Genomic DNA, 15,066 nt, shown 5'->3' with positions numbered 1-15,066 from the left:
TGTCCCCACATGCTTCAAGATGTCCACCATTGTTCCTGTACCCAAGAAAGCAAAGGTAACTGAACTAAATGACTAGCACTCACTTCTGTCAACATTAAGTGCTTTGAGAGACTAGTCAAGGATCATATCACCTCTACATTACCTGACACCATAGGTCCACGTCATCTTGCTTTACCGCCCCAATAGATCCACAGATGTTGCAATCACCATCGCACTGCACACTGCCCTATCCGATCTGGACAAGAAGAATACCTATGTAAGAATGCTGTTCTTTGACTATAGCTCAGCATTGAACACCATAGTACCCTCCAAGCTCATCATTAAGCTTGAGGCCCTGGGTCTGTTCCCCGCCCTGTGCAACTGGGTCCTGTACTTTCTGACGGACAGCCCCCAGGTAGTTAAGGTTGGAAAAATCACCTCCACTTAAATGATACTCAACACTGGGGCCCGACAAGGAACTGTGCTCAGCCCCTCCTTTACTCCCTGTTTACCCATGACTGTGTGGCCACACATGCCTCCAACTCAATCATCAAGTTTTCAGATGACACAACAGTAGTAGGTCTGATTACCAACAATGAAGAGCCTACAGGGAGGAGGTGAGGGCCCTGGGAGTGTGGTGCCAGGAAAATAACCTCTCACCCAATGTCAACAAAACAAAGGAGATGATCGTGAACTTCAGGAAACAGCAGAGGGAGCACCCCAATTTCCACATCGGCTGGACCGCAGTGGAGAAGGTGAAAATCTTAAAGTTCCTCGGCGTACACATCACTGACAACTGAAATGGTCCACCCACACAGAAAGTGTTGTGAAGAAGGCGCTACAGGAGGCTGAAGAAATTTGGCTTGGCACTTAAAACCCTCACAAACTTTTACAGATGCACATTTTAGAGCATCCTGTCGGGCTGTATCACCGCCTGGTACGGCAACTGCACTGCCCGCAACCGCATGTCTCTCCAGAGGGTGGTGCGGTCTGCCCAACGCATCACCGGGGGCAAAATACCTGCCGTGAATTAAGAATATTTAAATATTCTTAATTCCATTACTTTACTTTAGATTTGTGTGTATTGTTGTGAAATTGTTAGATATTACTGCGCTGTTAGAGATAGAAACAAGCATTTTGCTACACCCTCAATAACATCTGCTAAACACGTGTATGTGACAAATACAATTTGATTTGATTTGATTTTTATGCATGTCGATCTCTCCTGGCTCAAAGTGAAGGAGAGATTGACTTTATCACTACTTGTATTTGTGAAAGATATTTACATGTTGAATGCACCAAGCTGTCTGTTTAAACTACTGGCACAGCTCAGACATCCATGCCTACCCCAAAAAAGACATGCCACCAGAGGTCTCTTCACAGTCCCCATGTCCAGAACAGACTATGGGAGGCGCACAGTACTACATAGAGCCATGAGTACATGGAACTCTATTCCACATCAAGAAACTCATGCAAGCAGTAAAATTATATTTTTAAAAACTGATAATAAAACTAAAAATGCAGCTTATGGAACAGCAGAGACTGTGAAGCAACACAAACACAGTCACAAACACATGCATACAAACACACGATAACATACACACTATAAACACACATACACATGGATTTTGTGTCGTAGATATGTAGTACTAGAGTAGGGGCCTGAGGGCACACACTTAATATTTTGTGAAATCTTGAGTGTATTTTAATGTTTTAAAAAATTTATAACTGCCTTAATTTTGCTGGATCCTAGGATCCATAATACATACTAATACAAATAGTATACTCCTATTACCTGATTGTATCACTTTATTTACTTAGCCAGGATAGTCCACTCAGTAACACTTGTCACTGTTTTCCAGGGGAGTATACCTCATCCTCCTATCCACATTATTGAAATCCATTCTGTCAAAAATGTGCTGTATGTTAGTGTATTTCAGAGAACATGTCCTCATACTGTCAACAACCAGAAATAATATTGCACATCATTACTGTCCCTCTGCCCACCTCATTGCCTCTCTTCCCAGCCTAGCCCAGCCGAGACTACCCCAGCCCAGCTGCACGGGAGAGCTTGGAGCCCCTGGGGAAATTGCCCTCCACTTTGCTTCTTCACAGACATCTGCTGACAACACCACCAAGATTATGTCAGAGATTCCCTGTAAAAAAAATATGCTCTCAGCGCGTCGGTAATAGAAAAACAAGGAAAGGCACGAATTTCATGCAAAGAACTGTGTATTCACAAATAAATCAGCTGGCATTCAGACATCAAACTAAATACCCTAAAAATACTGAAAATCAAATCAAAATGTTATTTTATTTATGAATTAACTCAAATTTATAAGAAATCTCTGTCTCTGTTTAGTAGTTGAGCAACAACAATGCCTTTGTCTTACAATAAAAGTACATGTTAGATTGAGTTCAATACCAAAATCCTCCCCTCCCACCCAAATAATCCAGATAATTAAGGTGCAATAAGTATTGAAATAAGTATTGATCTTATCAGTTCCTCTGTGTAAAAATTCCAAAGGAAAGTAGTCCACAAAGGAAAATGGGTGGCGCCGTTGAGGACTTTCACCATTTTGAAGTATTGTCAACTGGGTGGGACTTCCTATCAGTTAAGGAAGGATCACATAATTCCATCTAGGTCATCACGAAGGATCACCCACTGAATTATACTTGTGAGCAAACATTCCATAACTGCTTGGCTTTATACCTGTTCAAACAACACACTCCAGGTGGCAATATGCACCCTTTCAGTTTGTTTACCAACTCATAGAAGTAGGAGAAGAAGAAAAATGGCTACTTCAAAATGAAGATGGCCTCAACAGCAATGCCCAATCTCACAGAAGCTTTAATAGGACGGATACAAAGATGAGTTGTCTAAGTTTATGGAATGTTCTGGCCTGTATGGCGTGAGGAATCATTGGGTCAATACTGGATCCTACCTGAGGTTTAGACCTTTGGTTTAAAATGGCTAGCTGCTAACTTTTCTCATAGGCAAACCTGGCACAATTAGCTGCCTGGCTACCACGTGTCAGACATGTTGGAGGATTATATGTTTACATTCGTAGCTACATCATTAAAAAAGACAAAGACCATGGTTAAATAGCTGTATTTTATTATTTGTCCTCTCTCTGACTTGAAGTTTGTGGGATGTGACAGCTGTGAGTTCAAATCCCATTTTGGCCAATGTTTTTTTTTAAAGGAAAATTCACAAAACACTTCTCACTCAAAACTTAAGAAGCTTTATAAGAAAAAAATAGAAAGTCATAGGATTATTTGTAAGTGCAATTCCTCAACAATAACTTAAGATTTAATGATTTTCTTATGAACTTCTCATATATCTTCTTACAAATCTTCATCAGATGTTTGTTGCTAGGCAACCATTTTAGCTATCTATTTAGCTAACAATGTCAATCATGTTAGCATATATCAAATCAAATTTGATTAGTCACATGCGCCAAATGAACAGGTGTGGTGGACCTTCCAGTGAAATGCTTACTTCCGAGCCCCTAACCAACAATGCAGTTTCAGTAAATACAGATAAGAATAAAATATAAAAGTAACAAGCAATTAAAGAGCAGCAGTCAAATAACAATAGCGAGACTATATACAGGGGGGTACTGATACAGAGCCAATTTGCATTGGCACTGGTTATTTGAGGTAGTATGCATATGAAGGTAGAGTTATTAAAGTGACTATGCACAGATGACAAGAGAGAGTAGCAGTGGTGTAAAGAGGGGAGGGGGCACTGCAAATAGTCTGGGTAGCCATTTGACTAGATGTTCAGGAGTCATTTATGGCTTGGGGGTAGAAGCTGTTAAGAAGCCTCTTGGATCTAGACTTGGCGCTCCGGTACCACTTGACATGCGGTAGCAGAGAGAACAGTCTATGGATAGGGTGGCTGGAGTCTTTGACAATTTGTAGGGCCTTCCTCTGACACCGCCTGGTATAGAGGTCCTAGATGGCAGGAAGCTTGGCCCCAGTGATGTACTGGGCCGTTCGCACTACCCTCTGAAAAGATTTGACATGCGTCCTCAGATCCTCAAAAGGTTCTACAACTGCACCATCGAGAGCATCCTGTCTGGTTGGATCACTGCCTGATATGGCAACTGCTCGCAGTTGTAGAACCTTTTGAGGATCTGAGGACCCATGCCAAATCTTTTCAGTCTCCTGAAGGGGAATAGGTTTTGTCATGCCCTCTTTACAACTGTCGTGGTGTGCTTGGACCATGTTAGTTTGTTGGTGATGTGGACACCAAGGAACTTGAATCTCTCAACCTGCTCCATTGCGGCCCCGTCGATGAGAATGGGGGTGTGCTCGGTCCTCTTTTTCCTGTAGTCCACAATCATCTCCTTTGTCCTGTTCCCATTGACGGAGAGGTTGCTGTCCTGGTAGCACATGGACAGGTCTCTGGCCTCCTTCCTATAGGCTGTCTCGTCATTGTCGGCGATCAGGCTGTTGTGTCTTCGGAAAATTGAATGATGGTGTTGGAGTCGTGCCTGGCTGTGCAGTCATGAGTGAACAGGGAGTACAGGAAGGGACTGAGCACGCACCCCTGAGGGGCCCCTGTGTTGAGGATCAGCGTGGCGGATGTGTTGTTACCTACCGTTACCACCTGGGGTGGCCCGTCAGGACGTCCAGGATCCAGTTGCAGGGGAGGTGTTTAGTCCCAGGGTTCTTAGCATAGTGATGAGATTTGAGTGCACTATGGTGTTGAACACTGCGCTGTATTCAATGAATAGCATTCTCACATGGGTGTTTCTTTAGTCCAGGTGGGAAAGGGCAGTGTGGAGTGCAATGGAGATTGCATCAACTGTGGATCTGTTGGGACTGTATGCAAATTAGAGTGGGTCTAGGGTTTCTGGGATGGTGGTGTTGTGAGCCATGACCAGCCTTTCAAGGCACTTCATGGCTATAGACGTGAGTGCTACGGGTCGGTAGTCGTTTAGGCAGTTTACCTTAGTGTTCTTGGGCACAGGGACTATGGTGGTCTGCTTAACACATGTTGGCATTACAGACTCAGACAGAGAGGTTGAAAATGTCAGTGAAGACACTTGACAGTTGGTGAGCGCATGGTCGCAGTACACGTCCTGGTAATCCGTCTGGCCCTGCGGCCTTGTGAATGTTGACCTTTTTTAAAGTTCTTACTCACATTGGCTACGGTGAGAGTGATCACACAGTCATCCGGAACAGCTGGTGCTCTCATGCATGTTTCAGTGTTATTTGCCTCGAAGAGAGCATAGAAGTAGTTTAGCTCGTCTGGTAGGCTTGTGTCACTTAGCAGCTCTCGGCTGCGGTTCCTCTTGTAGGTCTGCAATGGATTGCAAGCCCTGCCACATCCGACGAGCATCAGAGCTGGTGTAGTACAATTCGATCTTAGTCCTGTATTGACGCTTTGCCTGTTTGATGGTTCGTCGTAGGGCATAGCGGGATTTCTTATAAGCTTCCAGGTTAGAGTCCCGCTCCTTGAAAGCGGCAGCTCTAGCCTTTAGCTCAGTGTGGATGCTGCATGTAATTTATGGCTTCTGGTTGGGGTATGTACGTACGGTCAATGTGGGGACAACTTTATCAATGCACTTATTGATGAAACTAATGACTGATGTGGTGTACTCCTCAATGCCATCAATGACAGGATTCCCGGAACATTCCAGTCTGTGCTAGAAAAACAGTACTGCAGCTTAGCATCTGCTTCATCTGACCACTTTTTTAATCTAGTCTGACAATCTGACCACTTTATCTAGTCACTGGTGCTTCCTGCTTTAATTTGAGCTTGTAAGCAGGAATCAGGAGGATAGAATTATGGTCAGATTTTCCAAATGGAGGGCGAGGGAGAGCTTTGTATGCGTCTCTCTGTGTGGAGTATAGGTGGTCCAGAGTTCTTTTTCCTCTGGTTGCACATTTAACATGCTGATAGAAATTTGGTAAAACGGATTTAAGTTTCCCTGCATTAAAGTCTCCGGCTACTAGGAGCGCTACCTCTGGGTGAGAGGTTTCTTGATTGCTTATGGCGGAATACAACTCATTCAATGCTGTCTTAGTGACAGCCTCTGACTGTGGTGGTATGCAAATAGCTACAAAGAATACAGATGAAAACTCTCTCTTTAGGTAGTGTGGTCTACAGCTTATCATGAGAAACTCTACCTCAGGCGAGCAATAGCTTGAGGCTTTCTTAGATATCGTGCACCAGCTGTTGTTTACAAAAAATACATAGACCGCCACCCCTTGTCTTACCAGACTCTGCTGTTCTATCCTGCCGATACATCGTTTAACCAGCCAGCTGTATGTTGATGTTGTCGTTGTTCAGCCACGAATCCGTGAAGCATAAGATGTTAGTTTTAAATGTCCCGTTGGTAGTTTAAACTTCTGTGTAACTCTTTGATTTTATTGTCCAAAGATTGCACGTTTGCAAGCAGAATGGAGGGAAGTGGGGGTTTATTTGATCGCCTGCAAATTCTCAGAAGGCAGCCGGAGTTTCGACCCCTCTTTCTCCGCCTCCTCTTCACGCAGATCATGGGAATTGGGGTCTGTTCCCGAGGAAGCAGCGTATCCTTCGCGTCGTGCTCTACAGAGTCGTGAAAGGAAAAAGGGAATTCTGCTAGTCCATGGTGAGTAAAAGTTTGGACACACCTACTTAATCATGGGTTTTTCTACAATGTAGACATTCAAACTATGAAATAACACACATGGAATCATGTAGTAACCAAGAAAGGGTTAAACAAATCAAAATATAACTTATATTTGAGATTCATCAAAGTAGAAACCCTTTGCCTTGATGACAGCTTCAAAAACCAGCCTGGAGGTGTGTTGGGTCATTGACCTGTTGAAAAACAAATAATAGTCCCACTAAGGGCAAACCAGATGGGATGGTGTATCGCTGCAGAATGCTGTGGTAGACATTCTGGTTAAGTGTGCCTTGAATTCTAAATAAATCACTAACAGCATCACCAACAAAGCACCCCCACATCATCACACCTCCTTTTCCATGATTCACGGTGGGATCCACACATGCAGAATTCATCTGTTCACCTACTCTGTGTCTCACAAAGACATGGCGGTTGGAACCAAAAATCTCAAATTTTGACTCATCAGATCAAAGGACACCTTTCCACTGGCCTAATGTCCATTGCTCGTCCATTGCTTTCTTGGCCCAAACAAGTATCTTCTTATAGGTCTCCTTTAGTGGTGGTTTATTTGCAGAAATTCGATCATGAAGGCCTGATTCACGCGGTCTCTGAACATTTGATGTTGAGATGTGTCTGATACTTGAACTCTGTGAAGCATTTATTTGGGCTGCAATTTCTGAGGCTGGTAATTCTAATGCACTTATCCTCGGAAGCAGAGGTATCTCTGAGTATTCATTTCCTGTGGTGGCCCTCATGAGAGCCAGTTTCATCATAGTGCTTGATGGTTTTTGGGACTGCACTTGAAGAAACTTTCAAAGTTCTTGAAATTTTCCGCATTGACTGACCTGTCTTAAGTAATCATGGACTGTCTTTTCTCTTTGCTTATTTGAGCTGTTCTTGCCATAATATGGACTTGGTATTTTACCAAATAGGGATATCTTCTGTATACCACCCCTACCTTTTCACAATTGATTGGCTCAACCACGTTAAGAAGGAAAGAAATTCCACAAATGAACTTTTAACAACGCACACCTGTTAATTGAAATGCATTCCAGGTGACTACCTCATGGTTGAGAGAATGGTTGAGAGAATGCCAAGAGTATGCAAAGCTGTCATCAAGGCAAAGGGTGGCTGCTTTGAAGAATCTCAAATATAAATTAGAATTAGATTTGTTTCACACTTTTTTTGTTTACTACACGATTCCATATGTGTTATTTCCTATTTTTGATGTTTTCACTATTATTCTAAAATGTAGGAAATAGTCAAAATAAAGAAAAACCCTGGAATGAGTAGGTGGTCCAAACTTTTGACTGGTACTGTAGCTCCTTATTAAATTAATTCTTAATCTTAATTTGTATTGTATTTATTATGGGGCCAAGGCAGCAGCTACTCTTCCTGGGGTCCAAACACATTAAGGCACTTACATCACACGTCAAGGTGTTGTCTGCACCCTTCTCAGCACACTGGCTGTGTCTGAAACCTGGCTTGGCTACTACTATTACTGCTTTTATACTCTTTATAAAGTACTGTTTAGTAAAGACAAATGCAGTAAGCAGCAAATGTCAGCATACTAGGCTCATCCTACATCATCTAAAGTACAATTTCGTTGATTCCCTCCATTTTGGTACAGCGCGTCCCCTCGCTGATTGTCAGCTGGGTCTCAAAATGTGATTCTCTTCCTCAATTGTGTGCAGTGAATTCTACTAGATGAAAGGCAAAGTTAGTGTGATATCTTTCCATTTAAAGCTTACTCAATCCTCTAAATGTTTTTACATATCCAGAATGCCTGCTGTTTAAAACGCAACCATGGCTATCTGGACACGTCCACTAACACAATTAACATGCTTCTACATTTCAAAGGAAAAAAATTATAGTGTGGGATTCAAACCCTATTTGGCCAGCTAGTCACACATAATGTATATGATCTAGTGTATTTGATTAGGAGAACATGCTGTTGGACTACTGTTAAAGATGCTTTCATTAAAAAAAAGTGTTGGATCACTTGAAACTACGTTGACAAAAACCTGCTCCAGAACGCTCAGGACCACAGACTGGGGCAAAGGTTCACCTTCCAACAGGACAACAACCCTACAGTAAGCACACAACCAAGGAGTGGCTTTCAGTTTTTTTTTATAGATCGATGAGAAAAAAAACGATTTAATCATTTTTATAATAAGGCTATAACGTAACAAAATATGGAAAGAGTTAAGGGGTCTGAATACACAGTATACCCATGACTTTTAAATGATGAAGGGTTTTCTAGTTTCTAGCCAGCGACTGGGGCGGAGCCCACAGCCTATACATAGAACCTTGTTGGTCACAAAGTATCTAAGTGTGTGAAACGGTACATTTTATATCTTTGGTCTGTTACATCCTATCACTGAATAGAATGTGGGTAAATATTTTGGAACACCACAGCTTTTTAATGAAATATCTTCAACTGTGAGAAAAAAAAACTGAAAAAAATGCCAAGTAAATGCCTACAAAAACTTGCAGCTGAAAGGAGCCGGGTACAACACAAATCACTACAAAGAGGATGTAGATAGAGCACCCACTGTATACTTTAATCAATGTGGAAGAACTATAACCACCCACAGAGGGGTTTGGCTGGAAGACAGTTTGCCATTAGCGATTGACAGATATTTATCAGCCTGGTGATGTATGGAGGGATCAGGATGAAGAGATGCATGGATGTTTGAGAGAGAGAGAGAGAGAGATGTTAAAGAGAGTTTTGACAGGAAGCCTCAGCTACTGCTGTGTTAGGTAACACACACACACGCACGTATACACACAAACATACACACACTCCAGCTGCCGTAGGTGTTAAGTTTGACACAGCGGAAGTGTTATTGATGTGTTGGAGGGCGGATGCGAGATGCTTCGCTAAACTGTTAGCCTGTTTGCTGATTTTCACTGCGTTTGGCTTGACAGTGTGCTATTCAATTAGTCTAATGAAGGTTGGCTAACACACACGCGCTTTGTTCGATGGCACACGCACACGCCCATTATGCATCATCACGCGGCGTCAAATTAAAAGCCATTTGATAAGAGCATCTGAGGGTTTAATTATTGTAATGATCTCATTGCACAAAATCAGCTTTCCATCGTCCGACGTTGCCGTCAGAGACAGATTGTTATTAAAAGCCCCAGCTCTCTGATGAAAGTCTGTTTGCTCTCTCTATCGCTTTGTTTTTCTCCTCTTTGCACACTCTGTTCTCTGCTTTATATCTCTGATTAATAAAACATAGACAAAATCAAAGCATAACATTTTGAAATGTATTTATTCAAAATTCTTTGAGTTCTAAGAAAAGCATTTTTGACATCATAAACTGTAGTGAGATGAAAAAGAAAGTCTCTAGAATTCATATCATGTGACAGAAATGCTGACAGGCTTGTCAGAACAAAGTCAACCTCATTTTAAACAATCTTACCTGGCTCAACAAAAGCCTGATCACAGACAAGTTAGTGATATAACCGTTCAGACTTTTCAGGGGGGACTGTAAAAACTTTAAAGGGATGGTGTGAGATTGGAGTTTTTCGACTTACCCAAAGTCAGATGAATTCGTGGATATGATTTGAATGTCTCTGTGTCCAGTATGTCTAGGTATTAGCTCTGGCCTCAGACATGAGCCTTCAGGTCACAAACACAAATATTTTCCCTAGAGATCTCAGATCTCAGCACCGATTGACAGATTGAAGGATATGGTATCACCACTATAAGTGTGGAATTATATATATATATATATAATTACACATTATTTATTTTCAGAGTTAATTGGTGTTAAAATATCAAGGATTCCCCCCTCATTAATGTTTTTATATGAAGACATAATGTCTGCAATGGAATTTACTTTATGAAAGCAAATAAACACACACACACACACACACGCACACAGAGGGCCAGGACTAGGTCGCCAATCATTTTACCTCATGTTACGATCAGTAGCGGTGCGTGGGTAAATTCACTGAGGAAGCTAAACCAGTAAAAATGCTACGGCGGCAACATGTTATACTCCTTTGGTCCAGACAGCATCCGATACATGTGTACACATACTGAGGAAGAGGGGCGCTGCATCCATTGACGGAAAATGATGAAAACACAGAGAGAGGCGAAAGATAAATTATTTTGAAATTAAATTTGTTTTATTGGTCAAATATTTGCAACCATGAATAAACACCACTGGTTATAATATGTAACCTGTTGATGAAAGAAGATGTTCTTCTATTAAGGACCGGAGGGCTATCTGGTCCAATGCAGATACTTCTACATGTTCTAGTCAATTGTGTCTGCAGCCATAACGGTCTCATAAGATTCCAGTTATTCCACCGTAATCAGATTATCTGCTTGCTGCTAATAGATAAAGGAGATTATAAGACTTTATCTTGAATGGACTTAATATACCATCTGAAATATTAGGATGCCCATGACACAGTACTTAAAATGGCCCTATCTCAATTCCTAGCATCCTATGTACTCACCTCCTTCTCAACCGTATAGGAGAAGAAGTTCCAAGGTCCCTCCCCTCAGACCTTCACAAATATGTTTTGAGGAGGCGATGAGAGAAGATGTGGAGGAATCAAGGCTTGCCTGAATTAAGAAAGAGACAAAGTAACAGCATGCAACAGATCATCAATCTCACCCAGCCGTGTAGTGGTAACAAAATAGGTGGGTAAACTCTGATCGCCGGTCGCAGTGGGAAAAAAAGGTAATGCTCCCTATACTTTCAATGCATTTGTCTGCAAAAAAATTGTTTCTCAAACAAAAAAAGTGGGTAAACCACACTAATGATCTCACCTTGAACTACTGTTAATTTGATTCACACTTCATTGCTTTTACATTGGTAAACACTTCAAGTGTTGTTCATGGTGCAAAACTTTGAAATGAGAGCACATAATTCTGAAGTGTATGTAGACCATCATTATTTATCGCTTACTAACAGCAACATGTTCCACCTCGGGCAGAACACTGTATGTGTGAGTGTGTGTGTGTGTGTATGTTCGACACGCTCAAATCTCTCCTCAGCAACTAACTGCCAATTTTCTAAATAATAACACCCAGAAAAGGTCAAACACACCTTTCAAAAAATATCAATAACAGCATTTCTACATTTCCAGTCCAGACTGATTGAAGCGGAATGGAAAAACTTGCCTGTTATTTTGGTTTGTCCCCGCCCTCTTGCGTTCTCGCTTTCTCCAAACAACTACTCATCTTTAGAACTTAAACTCATAAACCCAAGTTATTCATCTAATATGTATTTTTCCTCTGGCCTTCCAACACCTTTTTGAACATTTGAACAGCACTTTAAACTTCACAATGTCAATTGAGTCCATGAGCATCAGTGAACCGAACCTCAGTACAATAAACATGCCATTGTGTCCATAATCAGCTTTAGCTGCAAAAGTCCAATTGGAGAAAAACAATTACAAGGAGCTATAGATCTAGACACTCTCCTGACCTTGTTGATGACTGTAAATACCACCGCCACCCCTCACGACCTGCACCCTTTGACCCCGGCTCCATATTGATCCATGTAGCCTGGAGGAGAGAAATTGCCTGGGATTACAGGTATCAAGTAACAAACGAAACCCTCCAGAAATACGCTAAACAAATAGTCCTCCAATAATCCTCCAGTAAACAAATAGTCTGCTCCATAAGAGTATCACTATAGGGCGGGACAATAAAGACCTTAAATTATGAAGGATATATTTTCATTCCCACGACCGGGAGGCACAATCACAGCAGAGAGGGATGGATTGTTAAGGGACTCTATATTGACTGGACAGAGGAGAAAATAAAGAAAGGGATTGGTTATTGCCATTGATTCAGTGGAGGCAGAGGTGGAAGAGTAGTGTGGAGGGGGGTGATCATGGGAGTTCATTTTTATTTGGTGACTCGGAGGTAGGACATCGATCCCACTGCTGACACCAGTAATGAGACCGCTGTCACCCATTCTGTCCCCTGATGGGTCTATCTCCAGCACTCCTTGGCATCCCACCCAGTTTACAGTCTGTCAAGGACTGTCTGCCAGCACTGTGGAAGAAAATGACATCAAGAGAGAGTAATTATGCTGTATCAGGGGTTGACAACAGGTGGCCCACTGGGACAAAACCGTTCCGCAAGTGAGATGTGCTCAATGGGATTGAGATCCGGGCTCTTCGCTGGCCATGGCAGAACACTGACATTCCTGTCTTGCAGGAAATCATGCACAGAACGAGCAGTATGGCTGGTGGCATTGTCATGCTGGAGGGTCATGTCAGGATGAGCCTGCAGGAAGGGTACCACATGAGGGAGGATGTCTTCCCTGTAACGCACAGCATTGAGATTGCCTGCAATGACAGCAAGCTCAGTCTGATGATGCTGTGACACACCGCCCCAGACCATGATGGACCCTCCACCTCCAAATTGATCCCGCTCCAGAGTACAGGGCTCGGTGTAATGCTCATTCCTTCAATGAAAAACGTGCCCATAGGCAACGTTGTTGCCGGTGATGTCTGGTGAGGACCTTCTTTACAACAGGCCTACAATCCCTCAGTCCAGCCTCTCTCAGCTTATTGCGGACAGTTTGAGCACTGATGGAGGGATTGTCCATTCCTGGTGTAACTCGGGCAGTTGTTGTTGCCATCCTGTACCTGTCCCGCAGGTGTGATGTCCGGATGTACCAATCCTGTGCAGGAGTTGTTACACGTGGTCTGCCACTGTGAGGACGATCAGCTGTTCGTCCTGTCTTCCTGTAGCTCTGTTTTAGGCATCTCACAGTACGGACATTGCAATCTATTGCCCGGGCCACATCTACAGTCCTCTTGCCTCCTTGCAGCATGCCTAAAGCATGTTCAAGCAGATGAGCAGGGACCCTGGGCATCTTTCTATTGGTGTTTTTCAGAGTCAGTAGAAAGGCCTCTTTAGTGTCCTAAGTTTTCATAACTGTGACCTTAATTGCTTACCTCCTGTAAGCTGTTAGTGTCTTAAAACCTCACTAGGTTATGTGGGACGCTAGCGTCCCACCTGGCCAACATTCAGTGAAATTGCAGAGTGCAAAATTCACTCATTATAAAAATTCATAAAACATACAAGTATTATACATCGGTTTAAAGATGAACTTCTTGTTAATCCAACCTCGGTGTCAGATTTAGAAAAGGCTTTTTGGCGAAAGCATACCATGTGATTATCTGAGAACAGCGCTCAGCAGACAAATCATTACAAACAGTAACCAGCCAAGTGGAGGAGTTACACAAGTCAGAAATAGAGGAAATTAATCACTTACCTTTGATCTTCATACGGTTGCACTCACAAGACTCCCATTCACTCAATAAATGTTTGTTTTGTTCGATAAAGTCCCTGTTTATATCCAAAAACCTCAGTTTTGTTTGCGCGTTTTGTTCAGTAATCCACAGGCTCACAAGCAGTCACAACAGGCAAACAAAAAATCCAAATAGTATCCGTGAAGTTCGTAGAAACATTTCAAACGATGTTTATATTCAATCCACAGGTTGTTTTTAGCCTAAATAATCGATAATATTTCAACTGGACAATAACGTTGTCAATATAAAAGGTAAACAAGAAAGGCGCACTCTCGGTCTCACGCATGAAAAAGCTCTGGGACACTGCAGTGTCCACTCATTCAGAGTGGTCTTACTCCCTCATTTTTCAGAATACAAGCCTAAAACTATTTCTAAAGACTGTTGACATCTAGTGGAAGCCATATGAAGTGCAATTTGATTCCTAAATCAATGGATACTCTAATGGGATCCAATTGAAAACTACAAACATTAAAAAATCCCACTTCCTGGATGGATTTTTCTCATGTTTTCACCTGCTAAATCAGTTCTGTTATACTCACAGACATTATTTTAACAGTTTTGGTAACATTAGAGTGTTTTCTGTCCAAATCTACCAATTATATGTATATCCTAGCTTCTGGGCCTGAGTAGCAGGCAGTTTACTTTGGGCATGCTTTTCACCCAGAAGTGAAAATAGTGCCCCCTACCCTAGGGAAGTTTTAATGACCGTAACATGTTCATTAATTGTTTATGGTTCTTTGAACAAGCTTGGGAAACAGTGTTTAAACCCTTTATAATGAAGATCTGTCAAGTTATTTGGATTTTTACTAATTATCTTTGAAAGACAAGGGTACATTTATTTTTTTGCTGAGTTCATATATACAGTACCAGTCAAAAGTTGACACACCTAGTCATTCCAGGGGTCCTCTTTACTTTACTATTTTCTACATTGTAGAATAATAGTGAAGACATCAAAACTATGAAATAACACAGATGAAATCATGTAGTAACCAAAAATCTCTACGGGATGAGTGTTCCTAACCCGGGATGGTTGTTGCTAACGTGTGCAAATGTGACTAGAATGACTTAGTATACAACAGCCAACTTTCCGGGACATTGACCTGTCTTACATGGGCATAATGCTTAAATTCTTGTTAATCTAACTGCAGTGTGCAATTAACAG

General features: G+C 42.0%; 1 long non-coding RNA gene across 2 annotated transcripts in view; it reads left to right on the top strand.

The window, feature by feature from the left end:
* Nucleotides 1–15,066, top strand: part of LOC118964910 (uncharacterized) — a 450,019-nt gene that overhangs the window by 188,550 nt on the left and 246,403 nt on the right. The gene's annotated exons all lie outside the window — the stretch shown is intronic.

The sequence above is a fragment of the Oncorhynchus mykiss genome, chromosome 6, assembly GCF_057628025.1.
Source record: "Oncorhynchus mykiss isolate SJ-2025 chromosome 6, ASM5762802v1, whole genome shotgun sequence".
Lineage (NCBI taxonomy): Eukaryota > Metazoa > Chordata > Actinopteri > Salmoniformes > Salmonidae > Oncorhynchus > Oncorhynchus mykiss.
Note: the sequence above shows the minus strand (reverse complement) of the source record. Positions and strands in the feature narration are given on the sequence as shown.